The 12,263-nt window shown below is 38.4% G+C and overlaps 1 protein-coding gene across 2 annotated transcripts in view; it reads left to right on the top strand.

The window, feature by feature from the left end:
• The first annotated feature begins 669 nt into the window (after positions 1–669).
• Positions 670–12,263, top strand: part of eps8l2 (EPS8 signaling adaptor L2) — a 42,446-nt gene continuing 30,852 nt past the window's right edge. For both annotated transcript variants that reach the window (XM_066669378.1, XM_066669377.1), the window contains exon 1: positions 670–913. The gene's annotated coding sequence lies outside the window, so the exon portion shown is untranslated. The remainder of the gene's footprint in view (positions 914–12,263) is intronic.

The following is a 12,263-nucleotide window of genomic DNA, read 5'->3' as shown; positions in this document are numbered from 1 at the left end:
GCAGTCACGTACATCCGCAAACACTGCTGCATTTTGCTGTTCGTGATTTGTGAAGTCCCACGCTGTAATCCGCCTATATTACACACCAGCGTTTAATATTCTAAAGCGTATAACTCACAACTGGTCATGTATTGAGATTACATGACACAAAAAACACTTCTGATTTGTGAAATATTTCACAAAGGTCTGTCAGACCTTTATTTATAATTGTGGCACTAAAAGTATTGTTTGAAGGGTTGACTATGAAAAAGCTATTTACACTAACAAGAGATAGAAATATGCACATATTTTTTGCATGATCTAATTTGTGAAGACTTGCACAAGCACAGGTTGGTGTGTTTGAATGATTTATATGGGTGTATACACATTTCTATGTAACAGGTTTTGGGGCAAATCCAGAGTTGCTTTGGTCTGTGAGCCCTTTATTAATGTTTTTGGCATTAAAAAAAGGTAATAACCAGACAAAAGCAGGCATACAGAGGTAAGCCCAGTGTTATATAACGTGCCCTTATGTCTACTGCCCTTCCAAAATGTTGTCCAGTTGTGAGGCCAAGCCCCACCCCCTTCGCCCGATGCGGGTCCTGTTACCCTCCCCATCTGTCACCTGTTACCAAGGCCCACCCGCCAACACGCGCACACACATACACAGACACTTACCTGTCCGCACACCTGCTGGCGGTTCTCGCGCCCCTCGTTGCTCTGTGTGTATCCAGTGTGTGTGTGTGTGTGCGCGTGTGTGTCTGAACGTCTCCTTGGCTACTGCTGTCACGGAGAGCAAAGTTCAGCTCCTCAGTTTTGACTCATGCGGGAACGGCAGCGTGACGGACTGCCTGCGTCCTCTGTTCTCCACAAAAACAAACACAGAACGGACGCCCGGAGACTACCGGACCGGAGCTGTGCTGCTTCTTCTCGGGTAAGCATTCGAATAATCCGCTATTCTTTCAGATACTGCACCGAGAGATTCCTTTGACTTTAGGCCAAACTCACAGAAAAATGCAAGGGGTGATGATATCAGTGAGAATAATGCGGCCACATGAGCAAGCTAGACAATTTAAGCTCAGAACTGAGTATGGACCAGTAGGAATATCCCCAAGCTGGATACACTTGACTGGAGCCTAAAATTATTTAGCTAAACTGAGAAGTCCTTCTTTGTGGAATACCCCTTGTCTCCTGTCAAGATGTACTCCCCTCTGTATGTCCCAGACCATTCAACTTAGGCTAGGCTAAAAAAATCAGATATTTATAACATTATCTGTTTAGTAACTTTTGTCAGGTTTGACATCACTTAACAGAAAGTAATTTGTGGAGTATGTTTCAACTCTAAATGTTATGAGTGATAAATCATCACTGGCGAGAGACACAAGCGAGTCCGTTATATAAACTGAATCATTGAAAGCTTATAACTGAGCTGACCACAAATACGGAGCATAATGCAATTTCTCCTAAAGCAACCATTAAAGAGAATGCTGACCAGGCGTGGGAAATAGTAACAATAGAAAAAGGATTGTTACTTGGGGAAGTAATGACGTAAGAAAAAAGGTAAGAGCTGCCAAAACAATAAATTGAGTAGAAGTACAGTAGTCGCAGCTCATATCTTCTTAAATACTTTGTAACTTTGTAAACTCTGTCCTCTTTTTGATACACCTGTGCACCACAATAAAATAATAAACCACATTAGTCAGTACCCTGACCAGTGACCAAGCTGCACAGACACAGTTGACAGTGTGATATTAGAAAAATAGTAATAATAATAAAAGAGGAAATCAATAAATAAATATAAATGTATAAAATATAACTGAGTAAAAATTGAAAAGATTTAATTCACCTGAGCAAAAGTATGTTTGAAAATACTCAATAATTAGAAAGCCATAAAACTGTACTGTAAATGTAACTAGTTTCTATTTCATTTTAGTATTGTGCCAGAGCACATTGACTCTAGAAAGACTAATAAACACGGACATTTGGGACACTCCATTATTATCACTCTAGTATTTCTAGTATTTTCTCTTTCATTTATAGTACTTTTCCACTGCATTGAACCTACACGACTCTCCTCGACTCAGCACGGCTCTTTTGCTTTTCCACTAGCCAAATTTGGTCCCTGGAACAGGGAAGGTTTTCAGTCCCAGCTCATTCCACGTTCCAACCATGCAGAGTAGGTACTAAATGGTGACGTGTAAACTCTGCAGAATGCTGCTTGGCTAGAGAGACGTGTCTCACCACGAAATGTAGAGCTCATTCAAATCCAGCACAAAATCGCCTCTTGTAAAATCTCTTAATTTACAGCAGCTTTCACATTTCAAATAATTTCAAATATATATTTTTACCGGACTCACAACGCCAGCTCGTAACTTTACCTTGAGGTGTTTTGAAGGGGTTTATATTCTCCTTGGGCTGAAAATTTCCAGTGAAAGTCAAACGTGCAACAAATAAAACTGATCTGTGAGTACTGGGGTGCGGAGTCGTGTTCAGTCCAAAAACAACATGTAATAATGATGACTTACCGCCGCAGTTGTTGTGGTTTTCAAAGCCAGCGAGACAGGGTTTTCCAATGTCACCAGCTCCATTTCGTAGGGGAGCCCTGCCAGTGGAAAAGCAACAAACTTTAAGTGTGCTGAGCCATGTTGAGTTAAGTCGCGTAGAGCCGAACTCATGAGGTGGAAAAGCACCATTACACTCATAGGTCTGAGTTACTTATCTTTTTCTAAGCATTTTAAACATTAGGCAGCATTGAAATGTTGGTATTTGCATGTTCTGGTCTTTCTACTTATTTTTATTTTTAAAAAATTGGGGGGTTTGGGGGTGACAATTCTGAATTAAACTCTCATTCTTTTTTTAGATAAGCTCTGATATGCATTGATTTGACACACTGCCCTTTATGTTTTCCTCTTTCTGCTTTTTCCTTTTCTTTTTCAGTAGATATCAGAAAGTTTTCATGAGCTGGCAGTTTGGAGCATGTATGTTAGAAGCACTGAAAATTACATAATTGGGGCACAGTGTCCATGACTGTGGTAATTCAATAATTGCTCTTTAATAATGCTCACGTTTCACATGTTTTAGTTTCCTTGTTCACCGTTCCACAACTGCTATTGTTTTGCTTCCCGGTGGTGGGCAGAACAGGACGGTCTCTGTTTTTGAGTCTTGGGTCCCTCAGGGTTCTTTCTTCATGCTTTTAGAGTTTTTAAATTCTTCTTTCCCACTGTTGCATTTCATTGGCTATCTAGTGTCCTGGGCTCAGATTTCGTATAGCTGCTTTGTGACAATAGAGGTAAAAAGCACTACACAAATCTAATGGAATTGAATAATGGTTATGTAACCAAGGTACGCCATTTGGTTAGGCTGCATGCTACTGTGCGTAATGACTTAAAAAAAAGTTTATAGCACTCTTTATATCTTTCTGAGAGTGAGGGGCTTACCTTTGGTACACCTGTCAACCAGGTGATATTTATGATCTATACTTCCACTCAGTATTCCCTGACCTTCTCACCACCTGTTTCATAGGAACAGACAAACACGCTATGAATCCAGATTCATCATCATTAATGATACAGCAGAATGGAAGCACTTAGCAGACCATTATGCTTTCAATCCCTGTATGTTTATTTCTCTCCCGAATGCTTATTCATTTGCATAGAGCTTACTTTACATGGCCATTACCTCAGTCTGTTCATCTGTTTACTGAAGCTTACACAATGAACTGGAGTCAATAAAGTGGGGCTTAGTGGAGTGGTGACAAGAGAGAACACATTGGTTTGTCGCTTTTCAAGCATGAAGAAGTCACCATGGAGATAACCAAGGTCTGAATTTGCTCAGAGGCTACACTAGTGCCAGCTTGTGATTTAGGATCACTGTGCAGGAATCTGTATGAATATGGATATTTCTGCACCATTTAGAATACTGCCTTTGAAAAATGGAATAGTTGTTTTATCTGAGTTATATGGTGGCCCCCTGAGTTTACAATGCAAACAAAAGTTCAGGGCACAACAGCATTAAGGAGAACACAAATACATTTCAAAAACCAAAATCCCCAGCATTTTTTTCAATGCAGCATTTTTTAAATATATGTATTCTCCTTAAAGCTGTTGTGTTCTGACCTTTTGTTTGCATTGTTTGAGTTTATGCAGCATTTTTAGGTGCAGCATTTTTTAAAAGTATTTGTGTTCTCCTTAATGTTGTTGTGTTCTGACCTTTTGTTTGCATTGTAAATGTTGCTGTGATGTGACTCAGGGGGCCACCATAGAGTAATCTAAAGGAATTATTACTTAAAATAAATTTCTCTTCAAAAATGAATGAATGATCAATGAATGAATGATCATTCATTCAAAAAGCAGTAAGCTTTAAAAAAAAAAAGATAAAAAATAAATTGGTATGGGGTTCATATTTCCTTTGATTTCTTTAAATGTTGAAGCTTAGCAGATAACTTTTACCAGAGAGAAGAGTCAGTATTGTTCTGTGGCTACTGACAGCTGATATCATTGAATCTAAATTTCAAGGTTTTTTTTGTGCTTAATGTGAGTCTAATTATCCTCTACATGGTTTATCTGGGCTCTATACTAACTGACTGACTGTCTCCTAATGTTGAAACACACATGCGCAAGTAGGAACTGTTAGTTCAGTCATATTTCACAGAGAGAACTTACACCATCTGTTGTTAGTTCGGCCATATTTCACATTCCAGTTCGTGAACTAAATATGGAACCGTTTGTTGCGTTTCCACCAACATAAAATGGTTCTTGAAACCAAAAAAACTTGTTTCCATCTGGAACCAAAGAACAGTAGATTCTTCAGTGCAAACTGTGGGTGAATAATGGGAAATGAGACAGGAACACACTCCATTTGTGTATGTTTCTGGGGCTGTGTTTGGCGTGACACTATGCGCATTGGTTAGTTCAGAAGTTCAGCAGGACGGTTCAGAACTTGGCAACATTTCCACACGTATTATATCTCACAGAGAGAGGAAGACTGCTGAATTTGTCTTATTTCATGTGAGTGTTTGTCTTTGCCTGAAATATTGTAAAGGGCAGTGGTGGTTTGGGCTCCTTTTTTTAATTTCTGCTTTTATTAGTCCTGCCCTCTATATTTTCTGTACAACACACTCAAATAATAAAAACCAAATGTAAACAAAGACATTGATATAAAGCACCAACATTTCTCCAGACCTTCCAATGACAAGTGTATGTATTTTGGGCTTTCCTGTTTCTGAAATGCCAGAAAAACCTCTGTGACAATGGCTACATGGCTAATGGTGGTCCAGCTAAACTAGGCTTGTCTAATTTCTATTTGCTCTTGTTCTCAAACTGCCTTCTTGTGTCTATGCAGTGTGAGTGTTGCCATGTTGGAAACTCATATTTGGTCCTTCCTCATTAGAAAACAACATGTCAAATTTGGAAGCATTTTTATCATTAAAATTTTGCCATTTGAAGTTTGGCAAACGTTTTTTTTTTCATTGGAGTATAAAAATTTTGTATGGATCAGCAATGAAAATAAGAGGTTTCCAGAATGTTAATGTATATTGTATATGTTCCTTTTTATATAGCATAAGGGATTTCTTCTGTGTGCTCCAGTTTCCTCCCATGGTCCAAAAGCACAAGTTGGTAGGTGGATTGGCTACTTAAATGTGTCCGTAGGTGTGAGTGTGTGTGTGTGTTGCCCTGTGAAGGACTGGCGCCCCCTCCAATGTGTGTTCCCACACTGTGCCCAGTGATTCGGGTAGGCTCCGGACCCACAGCAACCCTGAACTGGATATGGGGTTAGAGACCACAAATGACCATGACAATGAATGAATGAATGAATGAATGAATAAGTATGTGGGGGTATGTATGTGTGGTATGCATTGAATGTATGTGTGTATGTAGTTAGCTAGTAAGTACAGCTGCAGAGAAAAACTACCTAAGTCTCATCACAATATTTTAATGTACACATGTTTTGGCATGTTGTACAACACAAAAAGCTTAGGATTTCTTTGATTTTTTAAAAAAAACTGTTAATTAATTTTATTCATGCTATATGTCTTGAAGTGTAAAAACACTTAAAGGAGTGATTTCTGGCACAGGTGTTCAGCTATATCCACATACTGTGTACAATCTCTGTTTAAAGGCATTGCCAATATAATGGAACACACTAGAGCAGCTGTGCAAATCTAATATCACCATGATCAAGAGTCAACCCACCAATATCGGGCTGTGAAGCAGTAGACCTACGTTTCTTGGCATGATGGAGCTCCACCCCCGTAATGGATTATCTGTAGTGGAGTTTGTGATCAAGAGTTAATCATCCAACATCAGTGCCTGTCCTGACTTATGTATAAGTGGCTAAATTCAATCAGGAGAAAACTCCATCCATCCATCCATTATCTGTAACCGATTATCCAATTTTAGGGTCGCGGGGGGTCCAGAGCCTACCTGGAATCATCGGGCGCAAGGCGGGAATACACCCTGGAGGGGTCGCCAGTCCTTCACAGGGCAACACAGCCACACACACATTCACTCACACCTACGGACACTTTTCAAGTCGCCAATCCACCTGCAACGTGTGTTTTTGGACTGTGGGAGGAAACCGGAGCACCCGGAGGAAACCCACACGGACACGGGGAGAACACACCAACTCCTCACAGACAGTCACCCGGAGCGGGAATCGAACCCACAACCTCCTGGTCCCTGGAGCTGTGTGACTGCGACACTGCCTCAGGAGAAAACTCATTCCTTCCAAATATTTTTCTGTGTAAAACAAACAAAGAATACTGCACATTTTAATGCCAAATCAGTTTATTTACTGAATTTTACATATCAAAAACCAAACAAAAACATAAAATATGGCTTGCGAAAAATGTTCTATTGCAATTTTCACTCAAGTTTTGTTTGTTCAGCAAATACATATATACAATGCACTAAAATGTGCAGAAACAAATGTAATATTCAGTTTCCCTTTAGAAGATGTGTTTAGAAAATGAACCGGACATGTAATTTGATGTATGTCCAAACATTCATGTGCAAGTTTGGAAATGGTAAACACTTGGAACAAGCCAGTGCTCAGCATTGCTTTCTTCAGTGTGTGGACATCCACATCCAGTTACAGGGAGTTGATATTCACTGTGCAAAAGGTGAAATAAGAATGAATTATTCCATAATTTATCATGTTTCACTGATTGTGAACTTTGACCAACAGTCAACACGTACCCACGCGCACGTCCACACGTATCAGATTAGATCACAGTATTAATCACCCTTACAAATATCTGCAGCTCTCTTTGCTGTTCCTTGTTGCCTCAATGTGATCTAATTGCAACTAATTGTCTCTAAAGATAAAACCAGCACAAAGGTAGTAGCTCTTGCATTTTGATGAACAAGGATCATGTTTAAAATGTTTAAAAGTAGTAACCTCTTTTCTCTTGGCAAATCAGACAGAGAGGCAGGTTTACCTCTGGAGGCCAGTCTGAAACCAATCTAACCTGAGCATCTTAATTATACACCAAATGTTGTATCTGATCCAATGTAACTGTGGAGCACACACTGCCTGAAACACTCTAACTAGTCTGGGCAGTTGTTTATAGATTTTGCTGCCTTGAACAAACAAGAAAAACAACTTTAATAGATTAGATATAGATCCATTATGTTATGCCCATGGCATTGTCCCTTGCTGGCCTAATACATTTTAAGAGTGCATTGCTATAATTATATTTTTTTCTGTTACATCAAATGTGAAAATAGGGTAGTTTACTTTTACTCATCTTAAAGACACAGTAAAAAAAAACAAAGCTTTTAATCATAATAAGGATATAGAGTGATTGGAATATGGTCATGCTAAAGTGATTTATGACCACTAAATCTGTTAAAATCAGTTCTCTTATGCCTAAAGGATATTTTAGAAAAAGGATGTAGAATGGGGTGGACTGTGGTGGCACACTGAGTCATATCACAACAACATTTACAATGCAAACAAAAGCTGAGAACACAACAGCATTTATGGAGAATGCAACACAAATACAAACACAAGAACAGAAACCTTTAAACAAGAGGACAGAAACACAAATGAGAGAACATAACCAAATTAACTGAAACACTGTGACCTTAACTGAATCATTGCTCCTCCAACAGCATTTCTGTGTTACTGTTGTTGTGTTCTTGCATTTGTGTTTCTGTTCTCACATTTGTAGTGTTGTGCTCTCCCTTAATTCTTTGGAATTCTTAGATTTTAAAATGTTGTTGTGATATTACTCTGTGGACCACAATAAAGTAAGCCAAGTGCCATTGCACTATATGCCATTTCATCCTGAAGTGTGTGTGTGTGTGTGTGTGCCTGTGACAATTTTAATATATTTTATGTGGCGTGAGAGCATAAAAAAGCTTTTAGAATCCTCCTCAATCTCTCTGTGCAAACCACTCTGACCAGAGACCATTAAAAACCAAATGTTTTATAGTTATAAGACATTACTGAATTGATTTTTTACAGCTTATGTTTTTATGTGTCAGTTGCAATAACTGAAAGTACAGAGCATTCTTTCAGGTGCTTGCACCATTAACTATTAACCTGTATCAGTCTATCTGTTACACGAGAAGCAGACCTGCTTGTTGTGCACAATCTGAGAGCGTGAAGTATTCGGTCATTTACTCAGCCTTCACATACACACACACACACACACACACAACCAAAACACACACACACATTCTGTCCCCACAGATATTTCCCTGAGAGCACAGACAGTAAACAAAGTGTAGACCAAAATGAAAAAGAAAGGGTGGAGTAATGCATGGAAAAAAAAAACTGGTTGGAACTTGAACAAGGCAGCTTTAAGAGAACGTGTTTTGAAAGAAAATGTTCCCCAGTCATGACCCAAAAATACCAGTGCACTCATCCGGTCAGGTGTGTCAGTACCAATGCCAGCAGCCTCATGCACATGCCTCAGAGTTTAATATAAGACTATTCTTAATACAGTCTCTTTACATGTATGTTACAAAATATCCTTTGATACATTCTCCATCAAGACTAGGCTATATCATGAATTTGGATTCTACTTTTACAAGAACAGGGGTGGTTAGATCTCTGTCATTTTTAACTCTGCTGTCTTGATTTCCTGTGTGTTACCAATGTCAATTCCTAGGCCCCAACTTTATAATATCACCAATTTTTCTTTATCTTGATATAATTGTGTTTGCTTTGTTTGCTGCAAATATAATCACAGATACAATGATTAGATGAGCAGAAACACACACGCACACACACACACACAATCTATAAACTGAACTACGGTTATGTACACTATGTGAAATCTATACATGCAAGCTTAACAGTGTGTAGCCTAAGAATAATATACCAATACTTCATGCCCAGTCCAGTAATATTGATGGGCATGGTAATACCTAAACAAGACATAATAAAATTCCCATAAAATCATTATGATACATAGAAGTAAAATTCCCATTATTGCGACTTTGAATGTCATTTGTAAAAGTGTAGTACTCCTTTTGAGATATTGTTTAGTGTGGTAGTATTTGATTTGGTCTGTTTGTACTTTAGTCAGACATGAAGGAACTGTTGGTCTTAACCTGTTTAACAAGAATTTCATGGCAAATATGAATGCATGAATAAACCCTGTTTAGGGTCTACAAGTCTGAGAATGACAAAACAAGTATTAAGGGACAATAGTGTACTATCTTTGGTATTACAAGTGTTTATACCCACACATATTTGTGCGTCCAGTTAGAGCAAATAATCACTCTAATTTGCATTAAATACAACAATGGACAAACACTTTATAGGTAATACACATTTGAGTATGATTTAACTTAGTCTGAGTTTCATGACATGGCGGAAAATTTGTTCTAAGCAACACGCTAGTCAGCTAACATTAGTGAGTTACATTTCTTAAACTATTTATCTTCCGATAAGCGTGGGCACGTTGGTCAGCCTTATGGATTTAACCCACTACCATGTTTGTTTGTAAATCACACTAAATCCATATGCTATGCTGTGTGACAGAGCCATCCTGAGCTTTTAAGCAGGAATTTCCAATGCGGGACGTATTCTTTGAATTTTCCAAGAGAGAGTTGCATGGAAGTTAATAGCAACTCTTCCACCAGGGTCTGAATCACTTACAAACAGTAGAGAAAAGCTGTTATTTGCATAATCACGCTTTCATCTCTGGATGGATGTACCTCTGGAAGTAATCAGTTGGTTAAGTGATTTAAGCTATATGAATAGCTCCTCTTTCCTTCATTCCTTTTTATTTTTCCCACCCTCTCCAGCGAGCCAATGGACCCCAAATATGCTCAGGCCCTGGAGGTTCATATCTTAATCCAAATTCCTCTCTGGCTCTGTGTTTGCCAATAGTGCACAGGGTCTTGTGTATTTCAGTAGGTGCAGCTTGGTAATGTTATTCATGTTGTTTCAACATGATATGTAATTGCAGTTTTAAAGGTCACACTAGAGCAGAAATTGAATCACTAACTATATTGCCCTATAGCAGTAGCCTCCTACTAGTTTTGAATTATATTTAATGAAAACTACTCTGGATATAAGAAGAGCCCCTCCCGTAGTTCAGCTGGCTGATAAAACTGAATGATTGAATTGCTGAAAATTGAACATTGAATGATTAAATATCATGTCTGTCAAACAAATATCATTGTACTGCCTGAAGTTAAATTTATGTTTTTTGACATCCTTAAGAATATCTTTTCAGATGTAACTTTTTGTTTCATACATTTCAGTCTGTAGTACTTTTTGAATGAGTCAATAGTAACTGCAGTAACAAATAATAAAAAAATGATGTTTGATAGTAAAGCATAAAGAGATGTAAGAAAATATTAATTTAAACATGAATTTAGCAGTACAGTTAATCAGCACGAATTAAGAGGAAAGCAAATGTCTAGTAAATGTACAATATGAACTTTGTGAAGACTTTGTGCTTACTTAGAATCTGTGTGGGATTATTTATCTTCAATGTTTCATTAACTGCTACTGGTAGCCTTAGGACTCTGTAATAGGCTTGGATATCTAAATTCTCTTATTCCTTATTTTTAATGTATATAAATGAAGTCTACAGTGGTTATAACCTGAATGAATTACACCTCTCACATTCCATGAGCTTCTTTGGATGCCAAAAATGAAAAGTGTAGCAGGTTGGAGATGGCTGATAAATATGAAGAGGAAATCTTTACACACACCAATAGCCAAAAAATACTGGCTTGAATCATAAGTTAAATATAGGCATTGAGGGAAACTATGCTTTTTATCCTTAAACTATTCTTATACTTCCTCTATCTTCCCCTTCAAACTTTGTGCCTCTCTCTTTTGGTTATCTCTCATACCCACTCCTCTATGTTCCCCCTCTCTTCTACCTTCCCCCTCCATCTTATTTCTTCCTCAATCTTCCTTTGATTATCACACCTACCCTTCCTCTCCTTTTTCTACCTTCCCCTTCCATCTTTATCTCCCTGCTTCTTCATCCCCCTTATCCATCCTCAAACTCCTGTTCTTCCTCCTATTCCCTTCCCCCACTACTCCAATGTATATAAGGCTTCCTAAAATATTGTTAGTCTGGACTGGGAAAAAAAGACTGGACCTGGTACATAATGAACTGGCTATAGACTGGACTGGGAACAGACTGGATTGGAATGGAACTGGTGACAAACTGATGACCAAGTTGAGCCCGTGCTTTTCTGCATGCACGTGAGGAAACCTCTCCAGTCAACGCCTAACTCCAGTCTCCTAACTCTTCCTGCCGAACTTCTAACAGTATATATCATCAGTTGTTCCATCTCTTTTCATCTGTCTAGAGGACACAAGCTATATAATGTTATATAGGTTCATATAGAACACAGTTTGCGACTTGTAAACATTCATTAACTGATCAATAGCTCAGCTTGCTTTGATATTATTGTTTGATATTATTTGATTTTATTGTTATTTGACTTATTGCCATACCTTGAACTTTGAGGAGTGTTAGGCAGCATCTTTGTAGCACAAGCATCCAGCCAAAACCCTTCTGACAAAATCCTGCTGATACCCGATCCTCCCCAACTTAACACCAATTAATAATACACACTAATAGCAGCAGACACCAGTACAGATAAACCTTGCACTCAGAGACTGAGTCCCTGACTGATGTGGTGGATTATGTAAGTGGATGTGAATGTGTAATCAGGCTCGTCTGTTTCACACGCTCAGACACACACAGCTCACTGTCTTATTGTCTCTATTCTGTTTTTCATTCCTCCTGTCATTAATAATTTAATCACTTCCTAATCAAGTCTTAATGGTTTAAATAG

This window comes from Hoplias malabaricus, chromosome 4, assembly GCF_029633855.1.
Source record: "Hoplias malabaricus isolate fHopMal1 chromosome 4, fHopMal1.hap1, whole genome shotgun sequence".
In the NCBI taxonomy this organism is placed as follows: domain Eukaryota; kingdom Metazoa; phylum Chordata; class Actinopteri; order Characiformes; family Erythrinidae; genus Hoplias; species Hoplias malabaricus.
The sequence above is the reverse complement of the archived record's forward strand: the minus strand, read 5'-3'. Positions and strand labels throughout refer to the sequence as shown.